Source organism: Adiantum capillus-veneris, chromosome 14, assembly GCF_014529385.1.
Source record: "Adiantum capillus-veneris isolate H3 chromosome 14, ASM1452938v2, whole genome shotgun sequence".
In the NCBI taxonomy this organism is placed as follows: domain Eukaryota; kingdom Viridiplantae; phylum Streptophyta; class Polypodiopsida; order Polypodiales; family Pteridaceae; genus Adiantum; species Adiantum capillus-veneris.
This window is the reverse complement of record NC_140944.1, coordinates 14,136,082-14,155,192: the sequence shown is the minus strand read 5'-3', so window position 1 is coordinate 14,155,192 and position 19,111 is coordinate 14,136,082.

The window sequence follows — 19,111 nt, the reverse complement described above, 5'->3', positions numbered from 1 at the left end:
GGAGAAACAATCTCTCTGCGGACTTTCATATGAACCGCCAATAGTAAGAACACAAACCCAAAAAATTACGAATCTCATGAACGTACATTCTTCAAATCTAGCTAGTCTCTGATGGTCTCAATCTTAGCGGGATCCATTTTGACCCCCACCGCAGACACGATGTGTCCCAAAAAGTGAATCTCTAGTAAGAAAGATTCACTTTTCTTTCCATTCACTACAAACCGATGTTGCCTTTAGTGCTTGAAATACCTGTAGCAAGTGTTTTTGATGCTCTATCTTATTCTTGGAGAATACAATGATGCCATCAAAAAAGATGCCCACAAATGACCTATACTCTCAAAAAATCATATCCATCATTCTCTTGAAGATTGCAGGAGCATTCGTGACACCAAAAGGCATCACCAAATACTCGTACAAACCAAAGGATGTCCTGAAGACGGTGGTCTTGTTCACATCTCCAGGAGAAATCTTGATATGATGATAGTTGTGCGCTTTGTCGCACGTGTCAGAGTCTGGAAACTTGCCTGTGCACTGTGTGCAAGCCTTGAAAGGCTGTAAGCACACAACTAGACAGTCCTAGCAAGCTCAAAGAATGTCCTGAAGGTGGTCTTGTTCACACCAGGAGAAATCTTGATATGATGATAAACCAAAGGATGTCTTGAAGATGGTCTTGTTTACATCTCCATGAAAAATCTTGAAATGATGATAGTTGTGCGCTTTGTCGCACGTGTCGGAGGCTGGAAACTTGCCTGTGCACTGTGTGCAAGCCTTGAAAGGCTGCAAGCACACAACTAGACAGTTCTAGCAAGCTCAAAGAAATAATGGTGTATCACTGATCGCTCAATGCTTCCATCGTGAAGGATCTTGTGCTGCGAAGAAGGAGCCGCCACCGATGCCGCCGCAATGCTCTCTCTCTCTCTCTCTCTCTCTCTCTCTCTCTCTCTCTCTCTCTCTTCAAGCATACACACACACGTGAGCACACGGAGGAGGAGGAGATAGAGGTAGATCAAGAGCACTTCTTATCTTGCACCTCCAAGAATGAGGATTTTTAGGTCAAATGAACCTTTTATAAGAGTTTGATCCATTCACACATGGGGCACCCACAGTGGCCGATCATTTCAAAACTAGTGTAAAAATAAGATAAGTGGTGCGCCTCTTATCGGCGATCACCTACACACCTATTGGACCAACAAGCCCGGTCCATGACTCAATCAAATAAATAATAAGGCGTTCGTCAAAGGTATTAGGGTGTCCATGAGGGTTAACATGCCTCCCTTCTTGATGTAGATTGCCTCCTCGGAAGCTATTGAGATGAAGTCCGCTCGTCGAGGTGGAAGAGCATCTGAGATTGAATGTCCTTCACCTTCTTCAATCACTGCAAAATCAACCAAAATTGGCACAGTCACTGCATTCTCATATACAATTAAAAATCATATGCAGTTGTAGGCACACAAATTGATTGGTAACAGGATATATTAAACAATTTGTCAACAGTAAACATTAAACTGTAATATAATTAAACGCATAAGCAATTGTAAAGGTCAAAAACTAAACAAGTTTAGGATTGTTAATTTAACGATCGAAAGGCACTAGAGGTGAACTATTAATACCATGGGCAAGCTTCTCAATTCTCTCTGGTCATTTAAGCTATTTAATCGCGAGAGCCAAGTATTTCATGTCTAAGGACTGACTAGAGACTATACCTAGAAGACCTTGTAGTTAAACTACGATAAAAGGAATTGCTCATTAAATCATCACGTGACTTATTCCATTTTCTTTGATCCCCCAAAGTTTTTTCACATTGATTCAATTTTTGATGTGTGTGCTTATTTTGTATGCCTTGGGCTTTTGCTTTCCAAGGAAAAGCGCCCACACTAGGAACCTCTAGGTCTCTAGTACCATAGACAATACATGTGAGTGAAGTGACAAATTAAGATTTTACATTCTTGGAACTTTAGTTTTTTTGTTTGTTTTTTATTGCATTTCAATTTTGTAACTTTGGGGGGTCAAATTGACACTGTCACCCTACCCACGCTCATCACGCTAGTAAACTCTCTTTATAATACTTAAGCTAAAGGTCAATAGGGACTAAGCCCACTACAAAACCCTAGTACATTGCACAGAATGCTGGCTAAATTGAATTAAGAACGTAAAGTAACCATTGGGTCATATTGACAATGTCACCCTACCCACGCTCATCACGCTAGTAAACTCTCTTTATAATACTTAAGCTAAAGGTCAATAGGGACTAAACCCACTAGAAAGCCCTAGTACATTGCACAGAATGCTGGCTAAATTGGATTAAGAACGTAAAGTAACCATTGATTATCAGGAAGGCATGCCCCATGGTATTAAGAGAAGATCTCTTACGTCTAACTTGATCAAACTAGCTCAGTCAGGTTGCTTGATTCTTAAACCTAGACAAGGGATTACAACAAAAAATTATATTGAATCTAATGTTTAATACTAAGCAAAGGTGTTGAATATTATGCTACCCATCACAATTAAAGCAGACAATTATGGATGCTAAAAAAAACAAGGGGCAATGCTAATACAAGAAACACATGTTCGTGTTGATGATCGCACTCATTCAAAGAGTGAACAAGACAAAGATGCATTCTGCAATGCATTCCTATACACACTAGAAAACACGAGGAATATCTCTAACAGGCACATCAGTGGGAAGAGGCACCAACTTTTATTGAGCACAATCAAACAACATAAAGAACCCTAACCTAATTATTTGCACCTCCCTAGACAGTCAAGGAAACAGGATATTGAGTAGATGGGCGGGTAGCCCTAGATCTAAACCCCTATCCTCGTTATCATCTCAAGTAAAACAAAGTCATCATCCCCGTGAAACCATACGTGCCATGTAACTCTTTCTCATCATTAGAGGCACAAATGTTCACTAAGAACGTCATTAGACATCTATAATCATCTTGGTCAGATGGATAAGCTTGTGCAATTGGAGAGACGCTCTCTACTAAGTAGGGATCAGTCGTGGTCAAGAGATGTACCACCCATTTTAGTTCCTCAAAATTCTTCTCACATGCTAGCGTATCTACCAAATTCCATTCACAGGCAAGCACCGAGTAGACTATGTGAAACACTTGTGAAAAATAAAGAGGGTGCCTCTCACCCAAGGTAGGAATGGATGACTCTAATGTACTATCCATATCTGTACACACATATAGATTATGGTTAGAGTGAAAATATTATAAGGGTCATGTTAAAAGGTCGTGTCCTTGTGCAATAATTTGTTTTTATGATTTTGGGTCATGTACTAGAACTTGTAGGTTTCCAGCTTTTTGTTTGGTGGGTCTTGCTCATTTACTTTTTATAATCTTGTTTTCTTGAGTATTGGGCTATACATATACATTCTCTAGGATAGGGATATTGAGAGGTCAGGGAGGAAGGTTAAGAGGGAAGCAAGTGAATGATGGATGTCAGCAAACACTCCCCCCTTCCTTGGGTAGATCATGCCTTTTGGAACGATATCGTCACCTTTTGAAACCAATTGTTCCAAGTTGCTATGGGTGAAGACTTTGACCAATAGTTTTCGACAGCCCTAGGCGTTTCATCTAGTTGCAAGGGTGGTAAGGTACACTCACATGATTTTACTTGCAACATTGTTGTAGGTGGTGAACTTACAACAAGAGGTGCAAATTCTTTCTTGTTTATAGGGATATATACAATGGTAGGTGGAGGTTGTGTCGAAGCTTCTATTTTCGTATATGAACTACATGAAGAGCAAGAAGCTTTTTTTTTTCTATTTTTGAGTTGAGCAAAACAAGCCTTTCTCGCTTGGGTAAACTAGCTCCGGATCAGGTGTATAGTGTTCTGTGATCTTTTCCTTCCCACGATCGTCAATCGGCGTTATCGTTACAGGATTTGTTTCACATGGGTCAGGTGATTGGTAAGAACACAATTTACGTTTTGGCACCCAGATTTGATCATTCCTTTCATAGTAGCCTTGGGCTTCCAATAGTCTTTTAGGAATCCGACGCACAGTTTTCTTACATTTCTTGGAGCGAGTGGGGCGTTTCTTACAAGGCTTTTGTTTTTTAGCATCAAAAATCGTCGAAGAAGCTTTAGGGACCCATTTGTATGTTTTCTTAGTTATATTGCGATGGGCCTTGTGTGTCTCATTTTTTGTTTCAATTACAAAAGTTGAAGCTCTAGAGAGTTGGGCTATAGGGATATATGGTTCAACCTCCTCGACATGCAATGTTTTGGGTTTTATTTCCTCACGAGGTAATATCTCAAGGACTATGGCTTGAGTTGTCATAATAACTAAATCTAATTCTCCTATATGATTTTCTCATGTTAAACTGATCATTTAATATGGGGAAGTGCCAGGGGAGAAAAAGCTATAATATTAGTTAAGTTGGAAAACCGGCCACAGTAGGGATCCAAAGGAGGGAAAATAGGGATCCAAAGGGGGGGGGGGTCTGCAAAAGATCTATGTGCAACAATGGACTCCAAAGACCTTAGTGTTCAGTCCATTAAGACTTCCCAAATGCTAAGGTTCCAAAATTTAAAGCTTGTGTCCAATGGTCAAAATATTAGGAAATTGGATGCTTTGTGTGTGTCCCAAAAGGTCTTCCCAAGTCCTACAAAGGAGGAGGCGAGCCCAAGAAGTAGGGGATGAGAGAGAAACTCACACACACACACACACACACACACACACACACACACACACCCAAGCTCCCTTTATACAAAGAAAATGAGGGACACATGTCAACTCCCTAGGCCAGATGCCCACAAGGTGTACTCAAATCCTATTGGATGGCCATGGAGGTGGACCAATGAGAATTAGGATAGAGTAAATCTAGTTTGATTAATTTAAAAACAGTTAATAAAGGAACCAATAGGAATTAAGCTCTCTAGAAGACTATTGGACAGTCTCCCAAGGGATCCAATAAGCATTCAGCAGCCCAATGGCTTGCCTGATTCCTATTGGCCAGGAGGCAAAGGGGTCCAATGAGAGTTTAGTTGAATTAATTAATTACCTAAAGCTCTCACAAAAGGAAAAAGGGGAGCACATGTGAGAAGAGTATCACTTATGCTACCTAACTTTCATTGGCTAAGCTGGGAAAGGTCTAATGTGGTGCTAGCAAGAGCAAATAGCAAGAGGGCTCGACCAAGAGAGAGGGGGGGGCTGATTTTTGAAAGGAAATTATCCACACAAGCTCATGTGTAAAGTAAGAAGACTCTCTCTCTCTTCTCAATCTTTAATGAAAAGCTTATCACCTACTCCAAGCTTGTGAGAAGGGAGGCCTACACCAACAACTCTTGGCTTTGTGATGCAAATACAACCAAGAGTCAAGCTTCAATGTATGCTCATCTCCTCTACCATGCTAATTAATAAGCTAAGCTATGCTAATATGAGTGATTATGTGAGGAGATGTATATCTTTCTCGTAAGACTACTCCTTCCTCTCAATCTACTCTCATACCCCGCTAGCTCTCACCATCTTTGAAGGTCTGTGAGGTCTTGGGTCTGAGACCGTGAGGGAATTGATGTTGTATTTGATAAGTATTTTGCTTAGTGCATGAATTTTCCATCTTCATTGCACTAGCTAGTAATTGAAGGAACACAAAGAATTGTATTGTAAAATATCTCTCTTGATGGGAGAAACCATAATACAAAGCCTTTTGGAGGGGGGACCGGCTCCATGCAAATCCGGTCCTCAACTGTTGTCAATTGCTTAATTTCTCTCTCTTTTGAAGTATTGTTCATGCTATCTAAATAGGTATTATACTTTTTGTTGCTCTCTCCACCCAAGCATTATTGTTATTCTCATTAGGAATCTATTCTAATGAAATGCTCACTATGTTCATGCTATTTTCCGCTACACACAAGTTACTAGACCATTAAATGCTACATTGGTATCAGAGCACAAGGTTTCTCTTTTCTTGCTCAAGAAGGGAGGTCCTCAAGCTAGCTATAATGGTTGGTATTATTAATTGCATGTGAGTAAGTAGAATAGGGATTTTTCAACCTTGCAGTGCGCCTGCCTTCGTGCAGATAAGGGGGCATCACCGTCGAGAGCTATGGTCTTAACACTAGGTTGGTAACCTAACAGGACATAAAAGTGTCCTTTTAGAGTTTTGAAAAAAACCTCCAAAACCATAGTAGATCCACTCATTTTGTAAAATCCTTTCATGAGGTTATAGTTCAAGGACTACTACACATGGAAAAATTAAGAAACTTGTAAAATTTCTCATCTTTTGGTCACACCAAGCCTCCAAAGTTGATGGACCAGTACATTTTCATCAAAACAGTTATTTCTTACGTTGTGTTGCATAAAAATAAGATTAGGGATTTTTGTAGGACTTGAGATAAATTCCCTAGTTAACTTCAATGGGTTGGTGATCAGAACATATGATTGCTTCTCACTCACTATTTTTTGTTTTGCCAAAAGAAACAGGTACAAAAAAGTTGAATTTTTACCATTCTGCAAACCTATTATCAAAGTTTCTATAGCCACGCTCAATACAAATAATATATGCATGTTTTCTTAGTTTCCTATTGTCCTTTAGGTTCATAAGGAGCCATGGAGCATGTCAAAATAATAATACATCTCTTACCAAGGGGAATCTTGCGGACAAAGATGAAGTGTTAAATACAGCAAACATGAAACTGGGTTCAACATTATGAGTTGTAGAATCCCATAGAAACTATTCAATATCTAGAAAAAATTGATCCTTATGACTAGATATGGTTACTACCTACAAAATGCATGTAGTTGTCACAAGAAACTAACAATATTGAAACAGCTATACTTGATATACTAGAATGTTTCGTTTTCTTCTATAATTGAAAAAATCAACGATCGTTGTCTACTATGCAAAATAGGGTATTAGGTGTCCCAAAACTCAAGGAATATTAGCTTTATGTTACAATATGCGACATAGAAAATCAAAACTGCATTTGGATATCATAAAAGCCACCAAAAAAATCATAGAAGAGCTAAAGTTGGCTAAAAAACAGGATTTGACAATTTTTGTAATTTGGTCATAACTTACAACTTTAACATTTATTTCTCCCTAGAAGCATCAGGACATGTTGAGGACTACTAAAGATAGTTCTCTAGCATTATAGACCTCACAAACATGAATTCTAGAGTGATATAGTTGCAAAAAGTTGAAAAAAGCCAAAAACAGGACCCGTTTTTTCACACAATTTAGGTTGTGAAATGTTGTGCAAGGACAAGGTTAAAGATGGAATTGATATTCCAAAAAAACGTCGAGGTTTTTTCAGCTCATGAGATAACTTTCTAGACAGATAGCACCTCAAAATCCATTTTGAAACTCTTGACATAATTCAAGGAAAATGATCACTTAACAGGACATAAAAGTGTCCCATTACCAACCTAGTGTTAATAGTGGAGTCCTACGGGGCTTGCCTACGGCTTAACCACTATTGAGCTATTAGAAGCTTGACAGCAGCCGGTGTTGTTTTGGTGTTGAACGACTCTCTCTTCTATTCCTTGCAATTCATGGTATTCAAGCCACGAGTACAATAGCTTGAGTGCTTTTTCTAAAGGGGTAAAGAGGAGTAGCAACTAGGTCTTGAAGTGCCAAAGTACACCTAAAAATTTTACACCTAAAAGTTGTTAGAATGGCTGACAATAGTAAAGAGAGTGAAATTAATGTAGATAACTTTGATTTTGCTAATGAGCAGGCTACTAATGATGCCCCGATGCTTGTTAACTATCTTGTTTCTAGGCTTCAACAAGCCATGGGCAATCCATCCCTCCAAAGTGAAGTGCAACAGCAGCTTTGTGCTCATGGGATTCTCCAAGCTCCCCACCATATGAGAGAACACCTAGGAAGCCTCCTTGTGAGACTTCCAAAAGAGGCCTCTCTCCGATTCGGGAAGAAGAAGAGAATCCATATGAAGGGCTCAGAAATTTTCTCCTTGATGATGCATCTCCTTTTCAAAGGAGAACTCAAGATCCTCCACCGAAGGAATGAGAAAGAAGTGAGTCTCTTGCCACCTCAACGGAGATGGCTCCACGAAGACGGCGGGCTAAACGCTCTCCATCACCTCCAAAATGGAGAAGACCATTGCATGCTTCTCCACACCATAATTCAAAGAGGGATGACAAAAAGCAAAAGAAGAAAAAGGCAAGGAAGAGGACACCCTCTTATCCATCTTCTTCACCCTCCTCCTCTTATGAAAGTGATGGTGCAGACAAAGAAGATCAAGGCAAGAAAAAGGCAAGAAACAGGTCACCCTCTTCTCCATCTTCCTCAAATTCTTCATCTTCTGAAGAAAGTGATGGTGCAACCTTTGAATCATCAAAAAGAAGAGGCCATAGGAAATCCTGTGCTGCGTGGAAGAGGTCGTCCAAGCTCAAGAAATTCAAAGAGGGAGGGAAGAGCATCTCTTTACTTACCTACGATGGCACCTTTGGTGCTACGGACAAAGCTTGGCCTTTATCCAACAATTCGATGCGGCGTTTGGAGATGAGGGCTTCACGGAATCCTCTAAGCTACGCCATGTAGCTATGCACTTTCAAAAGTCCGCTAGACAATGGTGGTCTAGTCTATGGGCCAACGGTGAAGCTCCACGAACATGGAAAGCTTTAAGAGCTTCCATTATGAAGAAGTTTTTGGCCACCGATGCCAAAGACAAAGTACTCACTGAATGGCGAAGCTTGAAGCTCTCTCACTATGAATCCATTCACAAATATGTAGAGAAGTTTTGGGATCTACAACTCAAATCCACTGTCTTCAAAAAGTTGGATTTTGGAGAGAAAAAGAAAAAATTTTGTGCGGGCTTAACTGAAGAAATGGCGGAGTATGTTAACTCCCAAAGGCCACGCACCATACTATGGTGGCTTCTCGAATCAATTTCCAAACGGGGGCTAAAAGAATTTCTAAGCCCACGGAAAACAAGGGTTCCAATGAGCCTAAGGGGAAGGACAATGTCCAAAAGCCTCCTAAGGGCTACTCCAACAAAGCTAAAAAGAAGAAAGTTTACAAAGGCAAAAATAAACTCTCTCCTGAAGAGCTTGAGCGTTATCGCAAGGATAACCGTTGTTTCAAGTGCGGTGAGCAAGGCATGCATACCGCGCTTGTCCCCAAAAGAACACCCGCCATGAGCTTCCTAGAGCTACCTTGGTCGAAATCCAAGAGGAGGAAACTCACCACAAAGGATCTCCTCTATACCATGCTTGGGGAAAGATAAGAGAAAATGATGCTTTTATTCTCTTTGACCCTGGTTCTAGTCACAATTTCATATCCACAGAGTTGGCCACCAAGCTAGGTATACAAGCTTACAAGATGGGAGATGTCCTACCCGCAGACGGTGCTTTCAAGGGGCCAGAAGATTCAGTCACTCCCTTAATCGAGAAATTGAGGCTCCATGTCCAAAGCTATGTGGACAAAAAGGACTTCTTTATCTCTCCTCTCAAGCATGAGGATGTAATTTTAGGGGTACCATGGTTTGATCGCATGGCTACCAATGTTAAATTCCCTAAAAGAAGAATATCCTTTAAGTTTAGAGAAAAAGATATGTACATAGATGCTAAGGAAATGGGTAAGAACATACCAATTGTACATGCGCAAGTTTTCAATAAGTCAATAAAGAGCTCTATCTCTGTGTACATGATTTTTGTTAAAGACTCTTAAAATGAACCTAATGTTTTAGCAAAAGAAAATATACACAATCAAAAGGAATTAGAGTTATCCAATTTTCTCAATGGGTTTCAAGATGTCTTTATTGACGACATCCCTTGTGAGCTACCTCCTAAACGAGGCCATGATGACCATGCAATTGAACTTCTTCCAGGAAGTTCACCGCCTAACAAACCTCCTTATAGAGTTTCTCAAGCTCAACAAGAGGAGATTATGCAGCAAGTGTATGAGTTAGTTGAGAAGGGCATGGCTAGGCCTAGCTCATCTCCATTTTGTTCTCATGTGCTACTAGTGCAAAAGAAAGACGGCACATATCATATGCATGTCGACCATAGAGCACTAAATATGATCACTATCAAGAATAGGTTTCTCATTCCACGGGTAGAAGACATATTTGATAAGCTACAAAGGTCCACCTACTTCAGTCGGATTGACCTAAAAAGTGGCTATCATCAAATAAGGATAGTTGATCAAGACATTGTAAAGACCGCATTTCGTATTACGTTTGGTCTTTATGAGTACATTGTCATGCCTTTTGGCTTGACCAATGCACTAGCCACATTCAACCGCTTGATGGAGAAGCTATTCAAGCCTCATCGAACCTTTACTGGAGTGTTCTTTGATGAGATCATCATCTACTCTAAATTCATTAGACGAACACAAGCAACACCTCCAGGTAATATTTCAAGTTCTAAGAGAGAATAAACTTTATGTTAATCAAAAGAAAAGTTAATTTTTCTTACAAGAGATTCGGTATTTAGGTCACATTATTCTCAAGATGGCATCCAAATGGATCCATCAAAGCTAGAGGTAATAAAAGGATAGCCTAAACCAAAGAATCTTCATGAACTAAGAAGCTTTATAGGTATGTGTGCATACTATAGACGCTTCATAGAAAAGTTCTCACTTATAGCAGGACCATTATATGACCTAACAAAGAAAAACGTTAGGTAAATCCAACCTAGAGCCATGCTTTGATGCTTCACCTTGCCATCTTCTCCATCCTCGTTACTATGCTATTATGTATGCTAGCAACTCTGCCAAGGAGAACAATGCTTTCAAAAAGCTTAAAGAAAAGCTTATCTCTCAACATGTGCCACTACCGGATCTCCCAAATCCATTTGAGGTCTGATGTGATACTTGCGGTGATTGCCTTGGAGCTGTTTTTCTCCAAGAAGTGCACGTCATAGCCTATGAAAGTCAAAGGCTCGACCCTGTTGAGCAAGCTCTAGGCATATATGAAAAGGAACTCCTTGCAGTTCTTCATGCCTTAGACTCATGAAAGCACTATTTATTGGGGACTCCTTTCATTCTGCGAACGGATCACCAAAGTCTTAAGTACTTCATGACGTAGCCCAAGCCCTCCGACAAACAAATGAGGTGAGCAAACTTTCTTTTGCAATTTCATTTTCATATTGCTCACATTGCTGGAAAGCATAATCAAGTAGCCGCTGCACTCTCAAGACGGCCAAGAGTGAATGCGGTTTCCATAGCAACTCACAATGATCTATCTGCTATGATAGATGAGTATGTTATTGATCCTGATTGTAGAGATGTGATTTCAGCCCTTGCATTAGGGAAGAAAGAGGAACCATTTACTTTACAAGATGGTTATCTTCTCTATGGCAATAGACTATGCGTTACTAGCTCAATACGTGAGAAAGTAATGTATGAATCTCATGCTCCTCCTTATGCAGGGCATAGAGGGATTAAATTTACCCTAAAAGGGATTGAAACATATTTATATTGGCCTACCATGAAAGCAAACATACAAGAGTAGGTTTCTAAATGTGTGGTATGCCAAAAGACGAAGTTTGATAGAGGGAAGCAACCTGGATTTCTTCAACCTTTGCCAATCCCTAATTCACCACGGGAGAGCATATCCATGGATCTTATCTTTGGATTGCCTAAGTCTTTTCATGGGAATTCGGGAATATGGACGATAGTGGACAGGTTTAGTAAACAAGCTCATTTTATACCTGTCAAAAAGACTATCAAAGCCCATCAAATGGCAACCCTCTTCATTTCACAAATCTTCAAGTACCATGGCATGCCAATGTCCATAGTGTTGGATAGAGATCCTAGAATGACCAATAATTTTTGAAAGGGTCTCTTTGCCAATTTAGGGACAAGGCTAAACTTCTCTTCGGCCTATAACCCGCAAACAGATGGCCAAAGTGAAATAGCTAACCTAACAATTCTCAATCTATCAAAAGCCTATGTAATGGAAGTAGATCAAAGATCCCAATGGGAGAAGTATTTACCCTTAGTGGAGTATGCCTACAATAACACTACACATAGTTCCACGAGAAAAGCACCTTTTGAGGTAATTGAGGGAAGATAAAAAATTCCCCTGCTACTTAAGGTACAAGGGAAGATCTTCGCTGCAGATGAGTATATCGGAGACCTACAAGAATCTTTCCAAAAGATTAAGGATGCTATCTCTATCTCACAGCAAAGGCAAAAGGCTACTGTTGATAAGCACAGAAGAGCCCAAGCCTTTAAAGAAAATGATTGGGTCTTACTCAAATTTTCCAAGGCTCGATTAAGGCACATGACGGGCAAGAATCCTACGGGACACCAAAAGTACTATGGTAAGTTAGCAAAAAGGTACTATGGTCCCTTCCCGATTCCTAGGCCAATCGATGAGATGGCCTATCAACTCAAGTTGCCCAGCCATTGGCTCATACACAATGCTTTCCATGTGAGCCTTCTAAAGCCTTACAAAGGAGAGCCACCACAAGAACCAACTATTGAAGACCCACCGGAGATCGAGGACCAAGAAGAGGTGTTGCAGCCAGAGTCCATTCTCCAACATGAAGACAAGGTACTAAGATATCTTATTAAGAGTTATCCTTTTGAAGATGCTAGATGGATGCAAGGGATACAACTAAAGGATAACCTAAACCTTGTCGATGCTTACAATGCTTCCCTAGAGTAAGCATTAGGAAGAGAATGGGGTCTAGGAGGGCCTCTTTATTTGGCAGTTTAAGAAATTCAAACCTTTAGTATTAAGAAAGTAATCAAAGGACGGTTCTTGAATTCAAACAGGCAAAACGGCTAGTTTATTTGAATTCAAAGCTCCCCCCAAAATGGAATTTAAAATCTAGCGGGTAAAACCATATCATGTAGCATATCTATGGAAAGATCTCGACGCATAGATTGCAGATCTATAATCTCTGCTCAAATCGGAGATCATATGTAGGAGTTGTGGAAGTCCAAAAATCATAAAATTCTCTGCCTCCTATTTGGGGGGAAAAGTGCATCCTTTGACCACTCTTACATATCTCTCACACACATTCTTGTGCACATAGCGTACACCTATTTGTCAAAATGTTAATCACCTCCATACGCTCATGGAAAATAAAGAGGCCCTTCTACACCCCATCCTCTTCCTAATGGCAAATGTACAAATGTTAAAAATGAACAAAGTTTTTGTCTTAAAAGACTCTCTTTTTCTTTATTGTGCACAAAAATGAAGTAGTATGCATGCTTAGATCAGGTTTGCAGAGACAACATCTCCCAAACACCAAGTAGAGCTTGTCACTCTACTGTGGAAGATTGATAGCACTTATGTGCAGACATGCTTGCGGTAGCTTAGGCTCTCAAGCACCAAATGGACTAGTCATCCATTCTGGAACCATGTTGTAGGGTAACATAGGGATCCTCTACCCGCTAGCAAAAGGACTAATGAATATGCTTTATCTTCTCTACCCCATAGTCAAGGACGACTATGATTTCAAGAGAGAGGTAATGTCATAATAACTAATATCTAATTCTCCTAAATGATTCTCTCATGTTAAATTGATCATTTAATATGGGGAAGTGCCAGGGGAGAAAAAGCTAGAATATTGGTTAAGCTAGCAAACTGGCCACAGTAGGGATCCAAAGGAGGGAAAATAGGGATCCAAAGGGGGGGCCATCTCCAAACGAGATATATGAAACAATGGGCTCCAAAGACCTTAGGGTTTAGCCCATTAAGACTTCCAAAATGCTAAGGTTCCAAAATTCAAAGGTTGTGTCCAATGGGCAAAAGCTTAGGAAATTGGATACTTTGTGTGTGTTCCAAAAAGTCTTCCCAAGTCCTACAAAAGAGGAGGCAAGCCCAAGAAGTAGGGGATGAGAGAGAAACTCACACACACATACACACAAGCTCCCTTTACACAAAGGGAATGAGGGACCCATGTCAACTCCCTAGGCCAGATGCCCACAAGGTGTACTCAAATCCTATTGGATGGCATGGAGGTGGACCAATGAGAATTAGGCTAGAGTAAATCTAGTTTAATTAATTTAAAAACACTTAAAAAAAGAACCAATAGGAATTAAGCTCTCTAGAAGACTATTAGGCAGTCTCCCAAGGGGTCCAATGAGCATTCAACAGCCCAACGGCTTGCCTAATTCCTATGGCCAGGAGGCAAAGGGATCCAGTGAGAGTTTATTTGAATTAATTAATTACCTAAATCTCTCACAAAAGGGGAAAGGGGGACACATGTCAAAATACTATCACTTATGCTAGTTAAATTTCATTGGCTAAGTTGGGAGAGGTCCAATGAGGTGCTAGCAAGAGCAAATAGCAAGAGGGGTCGACCAAGAGAGAGGGGGGGCTGATTTTTGAAGGCAATTATCCACACACACTCACACAAGCTCATGTGTAGAGTAATAAGACTCTCTCTCTCTCTTCTCAAGCTTTAATGGAAAGCTTATCACCTCCTCCAAGCTTGTGAGAAGGGAGGCCTACACCAACAACTCTTGTCTTTGTGATGCAAATCAACCAAGAGCCAAGCTTCAATGCATGCTCATCTCCTCTACCATGCTAATTAATAAGCTAAGCTATGCTAATTTGAGTGATTATGTGAGGAGATGTATATCTTTCTCGTAAGACTACTCCTTCCTCTCAATCTACTCTCATATCCCGCTAGCTCTCAACATCTTTGAAGGTCTGTGAGGTCTTGGGTCTGAGACAGTGAGGGAGTTGATATTGTGTTTGATAATTGTTTTTTTTAGTGCATGAAGTTTCCATCTTCATTGCACTAGCTAGTATTGAAGGAACACAAAGGATTGTATTGTAAAATGTCTCTCTTGATGAGAGAAACCATAATACAAAGCCTTCTGGAGGGGGGACCGGCTTCATGCAAATCTGGTCCTCAACTGTTGTCAATTGCTTAATTTCTCTCTCTTTGAAGTATTGTTCATGCTATCTAACTAGATGCTATACTTTTTGTTGCTCTCTCCACCCAAGCACTCTTGTTATTCTCATTAGGACTCTATTCTAATGAAATGCTCACTATGTTCATGCTATTTTCCGCTACACACAAGTTACTAGACCATTAAACATGTGTGTAGCGGAAAATAGCATGAACATAGTGAGCATTTAATTAGAATAGATTCCTAATGAGCATAACAAGAGTGCTTGGGTGGAGAGAGCAACAAAAATCATAACACCTAGTTAGATAGCATGAACAATACTTCAAAAGAGAGAGAAATTAATCTATTGAAAACAGTTGAGGACCGGATTTACATGGAGCCGGTCCCCTATCCAAAAGGCTTATAGGTTTCTCCCATCAAGAGAGATATTTTACAATACAATCCTTTGTGTTCCTTCAATACTAGCTAGTGCAATGAATATGGAAGCTTCAAGCACAAAGCAAAACACTTATAAAACACAACATTAATTCCCTCACAGTCTCAAACAAGACCTCACACACCTTCAAAGATGGTGAGAGCTAGCAGGGTATGAGAGTAGATTGAGAGGAAGAAGGAGTAGTCTTACGAGAAAGATGTACATCTCCTCACATAATCACTCATATTAGCATAGCATAGCTTAGTAGTTAGCATGGTAGAGGAGATGAGCATGCATTGAAGCTTGGCTCTTGGTTAGATTTGCATCACAAAGGCAAGAGTGGTTGGTGTAGGCCTCCCTTTTCACAAGCTTGGAGTAGGTGATAAGCTTTTCATTAAAGCTTGAGAAGGAGAGAGAGAGAGAGAGAGAGAGAGAGAGATAGATAGATAGATAAAGAGAGAGAGATAGAGAGAGAGAGAGAGTCTTCTTGCTCCACACATGAGATTGTGTGAGTGTGTGTGGAATAATGAATTGACAAATTCAGCCCCCTCTCTCTCTCTTGGTCGACCCTCTTCCATTTTACTCCTGCAGGCACCCCATTGGCCCATGCCAGGCTTAGCCAATGAAAATTGAGAGGCATAAGTGATAGCCTTCTGACATGTGTCCCCCTTTCCCCTTTTGTGAGAGCTTTAGGTAATTAATTAATGCAACTAAACTCTCATTGGACCCCTTTGTCTCCTGGCCAATAGGAATCAGGCAAGCCATTGGGCTGCTGAATGTTCATTCGACCCCTTGGGAGACCGTCCAATAGTCTTCTAGAGAGCTTAATTATTATTGGTCCTTTTATTAAGTGTTTTTAAATGAATTAAACTAGATTTACTCTAGCCTAATTCTCATTGGTCCACCTCCATGGCCATCCAATAGGATTTGAGTGCACCTTGTGGGCATCTGGGCTAGGGAGCTGACATGTATCCCTCATTCCCTTTGTGTAAAGGAAGCTTTGTGTGTGTTTCTCTCTCATCCCCTACTTGCAAGGCTCGCCCCCTCCTATGTAGGAACCTTTGAAGACTTTTTGTACACACACCAAGCATCCAATTTAACTAAGCTTTGACCATTGGACACAACCTTTGAATTTTGGAACCTTAGCATTTTGGAAGTCTTAATGGGCTGAACCTTAGGGTCTTTAAAGACCATTGTTGCACATTGCTCTTTTGTAGATGCCCTCCCCCCCCCCCCCCCCCTTTGGATCCTTATTTTCCCTCCTTTGGATCCCTATTGTGGACAGCTTAACCAATATTCTAGCTTTTTCTCCCTTGGCACTTCCCCATGTTAAATGATCTGTTTAACATGAATAAATCATTTAGGAGAATTAGATATTAGTTATTATGACATTACCTCTCTCTTGAAATCATAGTCGTCCTCGACTATGATGTAGAGAAGATAAAGCCTATTCATTAGTCCTTTTTCTAGCGGGTAGAGGATCCCTATGTTACCCTGCGACATCGTTCCAGAATGGATGACTAATCCATTTGGTGCTTGAGAGCCCAAGGCTGCCGCAAGCATGTCTGCACATTAGTGCTATCAATCTTCCATAGTAGAGTGACAAGTTCTACTTCATGTTTGGGAGACCTCGTCTCTGCAAACTTGATTCTAAGCATGCATACTACTTCACATTTGTGCACAATAAAGAAAACGAGAGTCTTATAAGACAAAAACTTTGTTCATTATAAACATTTGTACGTTTGCTTACTCTAGGGAAGCATTGTAAGCATTGATAAGATTTAGGTTATGCTTTAATTGTATGCCTTGCATCCATCTAGCATCTTCAAAAGGATAATTCTTAAACTTAATAAGATATTGTCAGACATTCTTACCAACTCTTAATACCTTGTCTTTATATCGAAGAATGGACTCGGACTACAGGACCTCTTCTTGGTCCTTGTGGGACGCATGTCTAATCTCACCCTCCTATCTTATTGCAGTATTAGCGAGAATCACGATTAATTTGTCAATCCATGGGATGAAGCTGACTCGACTAGTGCATAGAAGCTACAAGAGGTTGTCAATCTCTTGAAAAACAACTAACAACTTACATCTAACTCAAGCTACACTCAAGTGACTGAAATCACCAAAAGCCAATCGCTCATCTGCAAAGAAATCACATCCGTTATAGCATCAAATGATATCCAAATGTAACGAAGCTTCTAGGACATGTTAATAATACCTAAGCACACATGCTTGCGGTCTCAAAGCCCACCTTAGGTCAAGTTCCAAAACCGCGATTATTAACAGTAGTGGATTTTTTACCTAGTTGTTTCTCACCCAGAATGCATCTAAATGCTTAGCAATGATGCCCCAATACCCCTCCTATGCTTAGTTTTTTATTTGAAAGTATAAATTCCTAGTTATGATGAAATTAGGCCGCGGGTCTGCGACGCCAAAATCTACGAATTACTGTGAACTGCTTACGTTGATGCGTAGAGCTCTTACCTGCGGTTGCAATGCAACAAACACGATTGCAACGTGACAACAACCGGGGAGGGAGTAGGAAGCGCAAGAAGGAGAGGAGTGAGCACTGTTAGCTCACGCTGTGTATTTCAATATCCAAAACTTTCAAAAAACTTACAAAAATTGGCTTTTATACCTTAGCCAAGGTTTTTGGTGGTCAAAACTAATAATCAAGGAGTTCTACCAAAGATGGTTAATGACAGATTGATACAATCTAGAAGCTTGTAGCCCCGGCTCATTAATTACAGAGTTTATCCAAGAAAATAAGAGTTACAATATTCTCGATTTATCAAGAATAATAAGTGTTCTACAATGAGAACTCCGAAAAATAATAAGTGTGTTAGCTTGATGCTAACATTCCTCCCCTCCTCGCCTGTGTCGTTCCTTGACACAACTTTATGGACTGAAATAGTCTTCGGGCTAGCAGCTGGCGAGTCGGTCTTTAAGCGCATTCAGTGCCTTTTGGTATCTGATTTTCCTTTCTTTATCTGGTACTTGCAGAAACTGCATTGTTACTTTGTTCTTCAGCTCCACCGATGAGTAGCCCACAAACCTGGATGTGAGGTTGCTGATCACTCGTGCAAATATCTTCGTTTGCCAAGTAAAGAATCCTGTGTAGAACGCTTCCTTGAACGCCAGCAAATTGTGTGAAGGTAAAAACATGCATCTGGCGTAGAAGCCATAGAGGACTTCTTTGGAAGGTTGGCCACTGAGAGCATAGCACAAACCTTTATTTCCCTTGAGGAATGACATCCACAGGGCGCCTGCTTGCTCTGGCTCATGAAAAACTTCAATACAGGTGAGCAAAATTTGGTATATCTTATATAACATTGCAGATGAGAAATCCGGTAGACTTTTGAAGAAAGACATGGTGCCCGTTAGGGTTTTCACCATGTATTCCTCTATGGCTGGTCCTTGTTCTAGAGCTAAAAATCTTGGGTAGTTCAGCTAGGTTGGTCGCTTCTTTGTTAGTGCCTCATGCTCTTGCCAAGTCCTTACTCTTGGTACAGGACAGAAGGTTGGATCTCTTTGCAGGGCCGTAGGTGCTCTTGTGAACAAAATCAAGTACCTTGGGTTTTTGTTCAACCAGCTCAACCACCACTTTGGGTGGTCTTTATGTGTGCCATCTATTTGCATGTCTGCATAAAGCCTTTCCTTAACCCGTAGTAACTCAACCTTTATAAGAGGGTATGGCAGGGATTGTTGATGCCATTGCGCATTGATCTGATTGGGAGTGAGTTGTGTAACATTTACAGAATGAAGAACTCTCAACTCCCAATCCATCGCTACCTTCCACTCCTCATCTACTTCTTGTGTGATCTTTTCTTTCAGTGCATCTTCTTCAACTTTTGACAGTTGGACCATGGGTACTATGTCTGCATCTGTAATG